We start from the raw sequence: 14,427 nt of genomic DNA, 5'->3' as shown, positions 1-14,427 counted from the left end.
ACTGAACACTGGCAGAAGAACTCAAGACTTCTGAAAGGGGAAGAAAATTTCCACATAACCACGTAGGACAAAAGAAAAGGAAAAAAGAAAGAGAAAGGAATCAGGACAGGACCTGCATCCTTGGAAGGGAGCTATGAAAGAGGAAAGGTTCCAATATCCTGGGACGTCGGTGCACCAGCAGAGTGGTCAGCCAGGACAGAGTGGGAGCTCTGGAGCCTCAAAGGAGAGTGGAGCAACTGGCCAGAGAAGGCCGAAGAGAGACCTGCACAGACAGCGGGCGTGCCGCCCTGCATGGCCCAGTCTGACACGTGTCTGCCAGTGCGGGCGGGGGCTGGCTGCGGCACCTCAGGCTCTGGAGGTCAAACTCAGGGGGAGCGCTGGGGCTGGCTGTGCAGAGACGGCCTGAAGGGCTGGAAGGGCACGCCCACAACCAGAGGCACACGAGGAAGCAGCCTGGACCCGCCACAGAGGCAAGTGCCACTGCAGGGGCCACGCAAGGGGAAAGGCAGGGCTGCTTTAAGAGCCTCTTTCCCTGCACACACGGTCTCAGACTTCAGGACACTGCTATGCAAGCTCTGGGGGCAACACAAACCACTACAGGCACAGAGAGATCCAAGAGCAGGCGCCAATCACCGCCCCTGCCACTGTGGGACCTAGGAGTGCACAGGAGCTGCTGCCATGGGCCCCAGGAGTAGGTACCAGCCAACGCTGCCAGCGGCCTGGGAGAACACGTGGATCACAGCATCTGTGCACCCCTATCAAGGGGGTAAGAGCCGGCACATGCTGAGGAGAGGCAGACGGCGTCCACATAAAAGCAGCCCCTGCATGGAAAACATGAACCCCACGCAAGCTACACAGAGACGCTCCCACAAATAAAGTCTTCCAAGGCCACAGTATGCAAGTTTCTCCTAAACTCAGAGTAAGAGAAATATATGTAAAATGAGATGCGGAGCAACCACTACCAGTTAAAAGACCAACAGAATTCCCCTAAAAGAACAATTAAACAGACTTCTTCAGTGTAATAGACTCCAAGTTCAAAAAAGAGGTAATGAATATACCAGAGGAATTAAGAAAGGCTATCGACAGAAATGCATATTACTGTAAAACAAACAAATAACTAGAAACTATGAGGAGGAGGCAAGAAAATTAGAAAATTCATTTGCCAAGATTAAAACTAAGATAAAGGCAATGACTAGTAGAATGAAAAAGTGATTTGGAAAACAGAATAATGAAAATCACCCATTCAGAACACAGTAGACAGAAAGCCAAATGAAAAAAAAAAAGTGAAAATAATATAAAATACCTCCTATGGATAACATGGGCTTCCCCGGTGGCTCAGTGGTAAATTCTTCTGCAATGCAGGAGACACAGAAAATGTGGGTTCAACCCCTGGGTCAGGAAAATTCCCTGAAGAAGGGCACTGCAACCCACTCCAGTATCCTGTAGGGAAAATCCCATGGACAGAGGTGCCTGGCAGGCTATGGTTCATGGGGTTGCAGAGTTGGACACGTCTAAAGCAACTGAGCACACATGCATGGGATAACGTAAAAGTGTGCCACTCTATGATAATAGGGACTTCAGAAGGAGAAGAAAGAGAAAAGGAGATTGAAAATGTGTTTGAAGAAATTATGGCTGAAAGCTTTCCAAACCTAAAGAAGGAAACAGATATCCAGATACAGAAAGCACAGAAGTTCCTGAATAAAATGAACCCAGACCTATACCAAGACAAACTATAATCAAAATGGCAAAAGTTAAAGACAAAGAGAAGATTCTAAGTGCAGTAAAAGAAAAACAAAGAGTTAATTATAAGGGAGCACCCATAAGGCTATAAGCTGATTTCGCTAGTCTGAAATAATGCAGACTAGAAGGGAGTGGATAAACATATTTAAAGTCTTAAAAGGGAAAAATCTGCAACCTAGAATGCTTTACCCAGCAAGAATATCATTTAGAAGAGAAGGAGAGAGAAAGAATTTCTCAGACAAGGAAAAACTAAAAGAAAAGAGCAATACTAGACCTATTCTAGAAGAAATATTAAGGTCTTCTCTTATTATAAAAGAATCAAGGAAAGAAAATATCACAATTGTAAAGTAAATCATTTAAATAAGCCAGTATACAGATCAAAAAGAAAAAAAAAAGGCTTTAAATCTATTTATGAAAGCAATGATAAACGTAAGGAATAGCAAAAGGATAAACATGAAGATGTAACTGAGGACATCAAAATGATAAAATGCAGAGGAGGAGAGGAAGAAAATACAGATTCTTTCATTTGAGCCTATATGACTACCAGTCTAAAAGCAATACAGGAAGGGGTTAACATACTTGAAAAACAGGGTCACCACAAATCAAAAACATACAACAGATTCACAAAAACCAAACAGAAAACACAAGCATAAAATAAAGGGAAATTATCAAACCACAAAATGAAAAACAAAGAGACAAAGAAGAAACACAGAATCAACTGGAAAACAAGGTTTAAAGTGGAATTAAATACATATTTACCAATAATTTCCTTAAATGTAAACAGACTATTCCAATCAAAACACAGGGTGGTGGACTGGATTAAAAAAACAAGAGACTATGCCACCTACAAGGCACCCTTGTAGGTACAAGGCACTTTGCACTTTAGGGCAAAGAACACACAGACTGGAAGAGAGGGGATGGAAAAAGACGTATCATGCAAATGAAGATCACAGGAAAGCAAGAGTTAGCAATACTCATGGTCAGACAAAAAAGACTTTAAAACAAAAGGCATAAAGAAAAATAAAGGACACTATGTGCACCCAATAAAGAAACACCCAAATACATAAAACAAATACTGACAGACATAAAGTGAGAAACTGATGGGAATACAATAATACCAGGTTGGCCAAAAAATTCCTTCGGTTTTTAAGTAAAAATAACAGACCCATTTTCCATTTTCACCAAGAACTCTACTGAACAATATATTCACTATTTTGTTCTACTATCTTCTGCCATTTTTCAGGCAATCTCATAATTCCACCTTCCCAAAACTTTGTATCTTTTTGAGCAAAGAACTGTTCCAGGTGTCTTTTACAATCATCCAGGGAATTGACATTTTTTCCATTAAGAGAATTTTATAAAGACTGAAATAAATGGACATCTGAAGGTGCAATATCTGGTGAATATGACAATGAATCAGAACTTTCCAGTCAAGCTGTAACAGTTCTTGCCTAGTAATCAAAGAAACATGTGGTCTTGAGTTATCCTGATGGAAGAAGATGATGCATTTTCTGTTGACTGATTCCAGACACTTTCTGTCTAGTGCCGCTTTCACTTGGTCTACGTGGGAGCAGTATTTATTGGAACTAATTGGTTTTCCAAAAGGAGCTCATAGTAGAGAACTCACTTCCAATCCCATATATACACAACATCACCTTCTTTGCATGAAGACCAACCTTTGGTGTGGTTGGCAGTGGTCCCACGATCTCTTGTTCTCTGTTCTCTTCCATTCCACATTATTGTATAGTATTCACCTTTCACTGCTTGTCACAAATTGTTTTTAAAATGGAATGTTTTCATTACGTTTAAGTAGAGTCGCATGTGAAAATATGATCGAGAAGTTTTTTTTCACTTATGTGGAACCCAAACATGAAAACCGTAAGAGAGTACTATGAACAATTTAATGCCAACAAATTCAACAACAGAGAAGAAATGAACAGGTTTCCAGAAAAATACATCTCATTAAAACTGAATCAAGAAGAAGATAATTTGAAAAGACAGATCACTGGAAGTGAAAGAGAATCTGTAGTCGAAAAAACAAAAAACAAAAAATTCCCTACAAATGCAAGTCCAGGTCCAGATGGCTTCACAGGCGAATTCTACCAAACATACAAAGAATTTTTACCGATCCTTCTCAAACTCTTGTAAAAGACTGAAGAGAAGGGAATACTACCAAAGACACACTATGAAGCCACCATCACCCTGATACCAAAAACAAAGATACCACCAAAAAAGAAAATTACAGGCCAGTCAGTACCTTTGATGACATTATGGAGTACAAAATGAAGCAGGGCAAAGGCTAACACAGAGTATTCCCAAGAGAATGCACTGGTCATAGCAAACACCCTCTTCCAACAACACAACAAATAACTCTACACATGGACATCACCAGATAGTCAAAAGCGAAATGAGATTGATTATAATCTTTGCAGCCTAAGATGGGGAAGCTGTATACAGTCAGCAAAAACAAGATCAGGAGCTGACTGAGGCTTAGGTCATCAGCAACTTATTACAAAATTTAGCCTTAAAACGAAGACAGGAGGGAAAACCATTAGGCCATTCATGTATGTCCTAAATCAAATTCCTTATGATTATGCAGTGGAGGTGATGAATAGATTCAAGGGATTAGATCTTGCAGACAGAATGCCTGAAGAACTATGGACGGAGGTTTGTAACACTGTATAGGAGGAGGTGATCAAACCATTTCCAAGGAAAAGTGAAAGTGAAGTCGCTCAGTTGTGTCCGACTCTATGTGACCCCATGGACTGTAGCCTACCAGGCTCCTCCATCCATAGAATTTTCCAGGCAAGAGTACTGGCGTGGGTTGCCATTTCCTTCAAGAAATGCAAAAAGGAAAAATGGTTGTCTGAGGAGGGCTTACAAATAGCTGAGCAAAGAAGAGAAGTGAAAGGAAAAGGAGAAAGGGAACAATATACTCAACTGAAAGAAGAGTTCCAGAGAATAGCTACGAGAGATAAGAAAGCCTTCTTAAGTGAATAATGCGAAGAAATAAGAGGAAAACAATAGAATGGGGAAAACGACAGCTCTTCAAAAAACAGGAGTTACCAAGAGAACGTTTTATGCAAAGATGAGCACAATAAAGGACAAAAATGGCAAAGACTTAAGAGAAACAGAAGAGATTAAGAAGAGGTGGCAAAAATACACAGAAGAACTATGCAAAAAAGATCTGAATGACTCGGATAACCACGATGATGTATTCACTTACCTAGAGTCAGACATCCTGGAGTGTGAAGTCAAGTAGGCCTTAGGAATCATTACTACAAACAAAGCTAGTGGAGGTTACAGAATTCCAACTGAGCTATTTCAAATTCTAAAAGATGATGCTGATAAAGTGCTGCACTCAATATGCCAGCAAATTTGGAAAACTCAGCAGTGGCCACAGGACTGGAAAAGGTCAGTTTTCATTCCAATTCAAAAGGACATCGCCAAAGAATGTTGAAGCTATCACACAGTTGTACTCATTTCACATGCTGGCAAGAATGCTCAAAATCCTTCAAGCTAGGCTTCAGTAGTAAGTGAACCAAGATCTTCCATATGTACAAGCTAGATTTAGTAAAGGCAGAGGAGCCAGAGAACAAATTGCCAACATCTGCTGGATCATAGAAAAAGCAAGAGAATTCCAGAAAAACATCTACTTTTGCTTCACTGACTATGTCTTTGTCTGTGTGGATCATGACAAACTGGGAAACTCTTAGATGGGAATACCAAACCACCTTACCTGCCTCCTGAGAAACCTGTATGCAGGTCAAGAAGCAACAGTTAGAACCAGACATGGAACAACGGACTGGATCAAAATTGAGAAAGAAGTACGTCAAGGCTGTATACTGTCACCTTGATTATTTAACTCATATGCAGAGTATATCACGTGAAATGCCAAGCTGGATGAGTCACAAGCTGGAATCAAGATTGCCAGGAAAAATATCAACAACCTCAGATATGCAGATGATACCATTCTAATGGGAGAAGTGAAGAGGAACTAAAGAGCCTTGTGATGAGGGTGAAAGAGGAGAGTGAAAAAGAGAGCTTAAAACTCAACATTCAAGAAACTAAGATAATGGCACCCAGTCCTATCACTTTGTGGCAAACAGCAGGGGCAAAAGTGGAAACAGTGACATATTTTACTATCTCTGATTCCAAAATCACTGTGGATGGTGACTGCAGCCATGAAATGAAAAGACGGTTGCTCCTTGAAACAAAAGCTATGACAAACCTAGACAGTATATTAAAAAGCAGAAACATCACTTTGCTGAGAAAGGTCCATATAGTCAAAGCTATGGTTTTTTTCAGTAATCATGTACAGATGTGAGCGCTGGACCATAAAGAAGGCTGAGCGCTTAAGGACTGATGCTTTTGACCTGTGGTGCTGGAAAAGACTCTTGAGATTCCCATGGACAGCAAAGAGATCAAACCAGTCAATCAATCCTAAAGGAAATTAACCCTGAATATTAATTGGAAGGACTGATACTGAAGCTCTAATACTTTGGCCACCTGATGTGAAGAGACTACTTATTGGAAAAGACTCTGATGTTGGGAAAGATTAAGGGCAAGAGGAGAAGCAGGCGACAGAGAATGAGATGGTTAAATGGCATTACTGACTCGATGGACATGAGTCACAGTTTAAGTAAACTCTGGGAGATACTGAAGGACAGGGAAGACTGGCACGCTGCAGTTCATGGGGTCACAAAGAGTCAGACAAACTGAGCGACTAAACAACAACAATAATCTTTGATGAACACAGACGTAAAAATTTTCAAAAAATATTAGCAAACTGAATCCAACAACACTTAAAAAAGATCATATACCATGACCAAGTGGGATTCATCTTAAGTTCACAAGGATGATTCAACATATGCAAATCAGTCAATGTGATACACTACTTCAACAAAAGATAAAAAATGCAAGATCATCTCGATAGATGCAGAAGAACCACCTGACCAAATACAACATGCATTCATGATAAAAACTCTTAACAAAGTGGGTATAAAAGGAACATATCTCAATATTATAAAAGTTATTTATGACAAACCCACAGTCAATGTAATATTCAACAGTGAAAGGCTGATAGCCTTCTCTCTAAAATCTGGAACAAAGAGGCCCACTATCATCATTTCTATTCAACACAGTATTGAAAGTCCTAGCCACAGCAACCAGACAAGAAATAAAAGGTATCAAATTACAAAGGAAGAGATAAAAATGTCATTATTTGTAGATGACATGATATCATATCAGAAAATCCTAAAGACTCCACACAAAAATTACTAGAACTGATAAATTTAGCAACTTAGCAAGATACAAGATTAACATACAGAAATCAGTTGCATTTCTTTACACTAACAATGAAATATGAGAAAGGGAATGTAAACAAATAATCTCATTTAAAAATCACATCCAAAAAATTACTTAGGAATAAACCTCACCAAGGAGGTGAAAGATGAGTGTATATGCTAGAAACTACAAAATATTAATAAAGGAAATTAAAGATGCAACCTAAATATTCAAAGACAGAAGAATGGATAAAAAAGATGTGGCCTACATACACAATGGAATATTACTCAGCCACCAAAAGGAATGAAATAATGCCATTTGTAGCAACATGATGGACCCATGTTGATTTGTATTGTATTTTAGATTCCACATATAAGTGATATAATATGGTATTTGTCTTTCTCTTTATGACTTACTTTGCTTAACATGTTGTGTTATTTGAAGTCTGGGAGGGTTATGTGTGATACACACACATCCTTTTATAAAGTTCTTTAATGATGATTCAAAGGAATGGAAAGATATCCCATGCTCTTGGATTGGAAGATTTAATACTGCTAAAAGAGCCATACTAAACTGGAGACTGTGACTGACATGTAAGGACTGCCATGTGTAAAAGCGGTATCCAGTGAGAGCTCAGCTCAGGGTCCTGTGATGATGAAGATGCAATGGGGAAAGGTGGGGGCGGAAGAGAGGTCCAAGAGGAAGAAGATACACATACATACACAGAGCTGATTCACTCCATTGTACAGCAGAAATTAACACATTATAAAGCAACCATACCCAAAAATAAAGGCCGTACTACCCAAAGCTATCTATGAATTTAATGCAATTCCTATTAAATTACCCAAGGCATTTTTCACAGAACCAGAATAATCCTAAAATTTATATGAAACCATAAAAGACCAGGATTGCCAAAGCAACCCTGAAAGAAAAGAATCAAAGCAGGAGGCATAACATATCTACAAAACAAAAACAGACATGGAGAACAGACCTGCGGTTGTCAAGGGGGTGGGAGAAGGGATGGAGTGGGAGGCTGGGGTTAGAGGAAGCAAACCATCACATACAGGATGGATAAACAACAGGCCCTACTGTATAGCACAGGGAACTAAACTCAATATCCTGAGACATTTTCCACCACAACTGAGAAGAATATAAAACAGCATGTATTGGCACAAGAACAGAAATATGGATCAATGGAATAGAATAGAGAGACCAGAAATAATCCCACACACCTACGGTCAATTAATCTTCAACAAAAGAGGCAAGAATATACAATGGGGAAAAGACAGTCTCTTCAGCAAGTGGTGCTGGGAAAGTTGGACAGCCACATGTAAAACAATAAAGCTAAAATATACCCTCTCACCATACTCAAGAGTAAATTCAAAATGGTTTAAAGATCTAAATATAAGACAAGATCCCAGAAAAGTCCTAGAAGAGACCAAAGGCAAAACATTCTTTGACATAAATCATTTTATGTCATAAATCTCTGACAACCAATGTTTTCTTAGGTCAATCTCCCAAGGCAATAGAGATAAAAGCAAAAATAAACAAATGGGACCTAACTAAACTTATAAGCTTTCCCAAAGCAAAGGAAACAAAACAAAAAGCCAACCAACAGAATGGGAGAAAATATTTGCATATGATGTAACTGACAAGGTCTTCATTTCCAAAATACATATACAGTTCATACAACTCAACAGCAACAAAAAAACAAAAACCCAATAAAAAAACAGGCAGAAGACCTAAACAGACTTTTCTCCAAATAAAACATACAGATAGCCAAGAGGCACATGAAAAGATGCTCAACATCATTAATTATTAGAGGAAAGCAAATCAAAACTACAACAAAGTAGTACCTCACACAAGTCAGAATGGCCATCATTAAAAAGTCTTTAAATAGCAATTACTGCTATTAGAGGGTATGGGGGGAAGGGAACCCTTCTACACTGTTGGTGGGAATGCAAACCGGTATAGCCACTGTGAAAAACAGAAAGAAGGTTCCTCAAAAACTAAAAACAGTCTCATCCATCAATTCCACTCCTGGGCATATACTCAGACAAAACTATAATTCAAAAAGATACATGCAAACCTATGTTCACAGCAGCACCATGTACAATAGCAAAGACACAGAAACCACCTCAATGTCCGTGGAGAGACGAGTGGATAAAGAAGATGTGGTCTATATACACAACAGAGTATTACTCAGCCATCAAGAAGAAGGAAATAATGCCATTTGCAGCAACATGGATGGACCCAAAGATTACCATACTAAGCAAAGTAAGTCAGAGAGAAAAAGACAAATACCATATAATATCACTTCTATGTGGAATCTGAAATATGACACAAATCAACATATCTACAGAACAAAAACAGACATAGAGAACAGACCTGTGGTTGCCAAAGGGATGAGGGTGGGGGAAGAGACGGAGTAGGAGGTTGGGGTTAGTAGAAGCAAACCATTACATATAGAATGGATAAACCACAAGGTCCTACTACATAGCACAGGGAATTATATTCAATATCCTGAGATATTTTCTACCATGATGGAAAAGAACATAAAAAAGAATATATATATATATACACACACACACACACACACGCTCATATATATTCTTTTATATACATATATATCTTTTTTATATTCTTTTATATATATATACACACACCGAACTCCCTTGGTAGCTTACTGGTAAAGAATCTGCCTGCAATGCAGGAGACCCTGGGTTCAATTCATGGGTTGGGAAGATCCCCTGGAGAAGGGATAGGATACCTACTCCAGTATTCTTGGGCTTCCCTGGTGGCTCAGAGAGTAAAGAATCCACCTGCAATCTGGGAGACCTGGGTTTGATCCCTGGGTTGGGAAGACCCCCTGGAGGAGGGCATGGTAACCCACTCCAGTACTCTTATCTGGAGAATCCCCATGGACAGAGGAGCCTGGCAGGCTACAGTCCATGGGGTCGCAAAGGGTCAGACACAACTGAGCAACTAAGCACATACATATACACACACAACTGAATCACTCTGTTGTACAGCATAAATTAACACAACACTGTAAATCAACTATGAAAAGTGTGAGTTGCTCAGTTGTGTCTGACACTGTGACCCCATGGACTGACTGTGGCCCTCTGTCCATGGGATTCTCCAGGCAAGAATACTGGAGTGGGTTGCCATTCCCTTCTCCAGGGGAACTTCCCAACCCAGGGCTCAAACCTGGGTCTTCTGCATTGCAGGCAGATTCCTTACTGTCTGAACCATGACTTTAATAGAAACTAAAATAAACACACAGCATAAAAGTTTATACAGTAAAGTCAACCTCATTACCTCACCAATGGAATCCACTCATATTCATCTGAAAATGTTCAGTCACTTCAGTTGCTCAGTCGTGTCCGACTCTTTGCGACCCCATGAATCACAGCACGCCAGGCCTCCCTGTCCATCACCAACTCCCGGAGTTTACTCAAACTCATGTCCATCGAGTCGGTGATGTCATCCAGCCATCTCATCCTCTGTCGTCCCCTCCTCCTCCTGCCCCCAATCCCTCCCAGCATCAGGGTCTTTTCCAATGAGTCAACTCTTTGCATCAGGTGGCCAAAGTATTGGAGTTTCAGCTTCAGCATCAGTCCTTCCAATGAACACCCAGGACTTATCTCCTTTAGGATGGACTGGTTGGATCTCCGTGCTGTCCAAGGGACTCTCAAGAGTCTTCTCCAACACCACAGTTCAAAAGCATCAATTTTTCGGTGCTCAGCTTTCTTCACAGTTCAACTCTCACATCCATACATGACCACTGGAAAAACCATAGCCTTGACCAGACGGACCTTTGCTGGCAAAGTAATGTCTCTGCTTTTTAATATGCTGTCTAGGTAGGTCATAACTTTCCTTCCAAGGAGTAAGTGTCTTTTAATTTCATGGCTGCAATCACCATCTGCAGTGATTGTGGAGCCCCCAAAAATAAAGTCTGATACTGCTTCCACTGTTTCCCCATCTATTTCCCATGAGGTGATGGGACCAGATGCCATGATCTTAGTTTTTTGAATGTTGAGCTTTAAGCCAATTTTTCACTCTCCTCTTTCACTTTCATCAAGAGGCTTTTTAGTTCCTCTTCACTTTCTGCCATAAGGGTGGTGTCATCTGCATATTTGACATTATTGATATTTCTCCTGGCAATCCTGATTCCAGCTTGTGCTTGTTCCAGCCCAGCGTTTCTCATGATGTACCCTGCATATAAGTTAAATAAGTAGGGTGACAATATCCAGCCTTGATGTACTCCCTTTCCTATTTGGAACCAGTCTGTTGTTCCATGTTTAGTTCTAACTGTTGCTTCCTGACCTGCACATAGGTTTCTCAAGCAGTGGGTCAGGTGATCTGGTATTCCCATCTCTTGAAGAATTTTCTACAGTTTATTGTGGTCCACACAGTCAATAAAGCAGAAATAGATGTTTTTCTGGAACTCTCTTGCTTTTTTGATGATCCAGTGGATGTTGGCAATTTGATCTCTGGTTCCTCTGCCTTTTCTAAAACCAGCTGTTACGTCTGGAAGTTCATGGTTCACGTATTGCTAAAGCCTGGCTTGGAGAATTTTGAGCATTACTTTCCTAGCATGTGAGATGAGTACAATTGTGTGGTAGTTTGAGCATTCTTTGGCATTGCCTTTCTTTGAGATTAGAATGAAAACTGACCTTTTCCAGTCCTGTGGCCACTGCTGAGTTTTCCAAATTTGCTGGCATATTGACTGCAGCACTTTCACAGCATCATCTTTCAGGATTTGAAATAGCTCAACTGGAATTCCATCACTTCCACTAGCTTTGTTCGCAGTGATGCTTTCTAAGGCCCACCTGACTTCACACCCCAGGATGTCTGGCTCTAGATGAGTGATCACACCATCGTGATTATCTGGGTCATGAAAATCTTTTTTGTACAGTCCTTCTGCGTATTCTTGCCACCTCTTCTTAATGTCTTCTGCTTCTGTTAGGTCCAACCATTTCTGTCCTTTATCGAACCCATCTTTGCATGAAATGTTCCCTTGGTATCTCTAATTTTCTTGAAGAGATCTCTAGTCTTTCCCATTCTGTTGTTTTCCTCTGTTTCTTTGCATTGATCGCTGAGGAAGGCTTTCTTATCGCTCCTTGCTATTCTTTGGAACTCTGGATTCAAATGGGAATATCTTTCCTTTTCTCCTTTGCTTTTCGCCTCTCTTCTTTTCACAGCTATTTGTAAGGCCTCCTCAGACAACCATTTTGCCTTTTTGCATTTCTTTTCCATGGGGATGGTCTTGATCCCTGTTCTCCTGTACAATGTCACGAACCTCCGTCCATAGTTCATCAGGCACTCTATCAAATTTAGTCCCTTAAATCTATTTCTCACTTTCACTGTATAGTCATAAGGGATTTGATTTAGGTCATACCTGAATGGTCTAGTGGTTTTCCCTACTTTCTTCAATTTAAGTCTGAATTTGGCAATAAGGAGTTCATGATCTGAGCCACAGTCAGCTCCTGGTCTTGTTTTTGCTGACTGTATAGAGCTTCTCCATCTTTGGCTGCAAAGAATATAATCAATCTGATTTCGATGTTGACAATCTGGTGATGTCCATTTGTAGAGTCTTCTCTTGTGCTGTTGGAAGAGGGTGTTTGCTATGACCAGTGTGTTCTCTTGGCAAAACTCTATCAGCCTTTGCCCTGCTTCATTCCGTACTCCAAGGCCAAATTTGTCTGTTACTTCAGGTGTTTCTTGACTTCCAACTTTACATTCCAGTGAAAGGGACATCTTTTTTGGGTGTTAGTTCTAAAAGGTCTTGTAGGTCTTCACAGAACCGTTCAACTTTAGCTTCTTCAGTGTTACTGGTTGGGGCACAGGCTTGGATTACGGTGATACTGAATGGTTTGCCTTGGAAACAAACAGAGATCATTCTGTCATTTTTGAGATTGTATTCAAGTACTGCATTTCAGACTCTTTTGTTGACCATGATGGCTACTCGACTTCTTCTAAGGGATTCCTGCTCACAGTAGTAGATATAATGGTTATCTGAGTTAAATTCACCCATTCCAGTCCATTTTAGTTTGCTGATTCCTAGAATGTCGACATTCACTCTTGCCATCTCCTGTTTGACCACTTCCAATTTGCCTTGATTCATGGACCTAACATTCCAGGTTCCTATGCAATATTGCTCTTTACAGCATCGGACCTTGCTTCTATCACCAGTCACATCCACAACTGGGTATTGTTTTTGCTTTGGCTCCATCCTTTCATTCTTTCTGGAGTTATTTCTCCAATGATCTCCAGCAGCATATTGGGCACCTACCGACCTTGGGAGTTCCTCTTTCATTATCCTATCATTTTGCCTTTTCATACTGTTCATGGAGTCCTCAAGGCAAGAAATGTTAGTTTCCATCAATTAACATCTGAAAATGTTAGTTTCCACCAATTACACAATCCTGGGATAGTACTAGAAATACCAAACTTGGCTATTCATAAACAATGAGTTTCCTAAGGGCAGGAAAGGTCCTCTTGGTATGCTATAAAATCCAGTAAATGCCCCAACTTTTCCTCAATGGGAATCATACAGTGATAATTACTATTTATAATAGCTATCTAGATAATAATTTTTTGATGAGAAATAGACAGCTTAAGAGTGAGAAATGAAATTACTATAACCCTAAGTGTAAGAGACAGGCAAGGGGTCATTAAAAAAAAAAAAACCCACAAACACTGACAACTTAGTTTAATTAGTTCAGTATCGGTACTATCTTGCTTCTGGAATTTGACACTAAAAATAACGGGGCACTAAAAATAATTGGTATCCTAGTTAGTATACCAATAATAAGGCAGTATTCTTATCTGCAATGTAGATACGACTGTGCATAAAGGAAATGAAAATCCTTCAGCTGAGTCTTACAATACTCATGTGGAAAACAGCAGCAGAATCTGAAAGTTTTCATGTGGTTTAAAAAGTTTTTTAAGAGTTTACAGAGCACAGTCCATACAGAACCTGTCTCTAGTGGCCTGGCCCAGTCCTGGGGGGTTTAACGGGAACAGCACAGAATCAGAAGTCTTAAGATCTGAATGTGAAGCCAGGCTCTGTAATTTATTAGCTATTTGATTAAAGGCAAATCACTCATGCTATTCTCAAAGAAAAGTGGGGATGACATCACTCTGTGTACCTTTCCCATGGAAAAGATGCACTGGAACTGATAATTCACTGGTATAACCTTCCCCTCTAAACTGGAAACTCCTTGAAGGCAGGAGTCATGTCTTACTGAATTCATCATTCTCACTACTTAAACTAACATAGTGCCTAAAGACAAGAGGCATCCAGAAATGATGAAATGATGGATTGTTTAAATACCATCCTACCAACCTAACAGAAATATAGGAAGAATTAAACCGGAAATACTCGACAAAGCC

At 40.0% G+C, this 14,427-nt stretch overlaps 1 protein-coding gene across 2 annotated transcripts in view; it reads right to left on the bottom strand.

Moving 5' to 3' along the window:
- Positions 1–14,427, bottom strand: part of AAGAB (alpha and gamma adaptin binding protein) — a 73,190-nt gene that overhangs the window by 35,614 nt on the left and 23,149 nt on the right. The window lies entirely within an intron of this gene.

Source organism: Cervus elaphus, chromosome 12 (genome assembly GCF_910594005.1).
Source record: "Cervus elaphus chromosome 12, mCerEla1.1, whole genome shotgun sequence".
In the NCBI taxonomy this organism is placed as follows: domain Eukaryota; kingdom Metazoa; phylum Chordata; class Mammalia; order Artiodactyla; family Cervidae; genus Cervus; species Cervus elaphus.
This window is presented reverse-complemented; position numbering and strand designations above follow the sequence as displayed.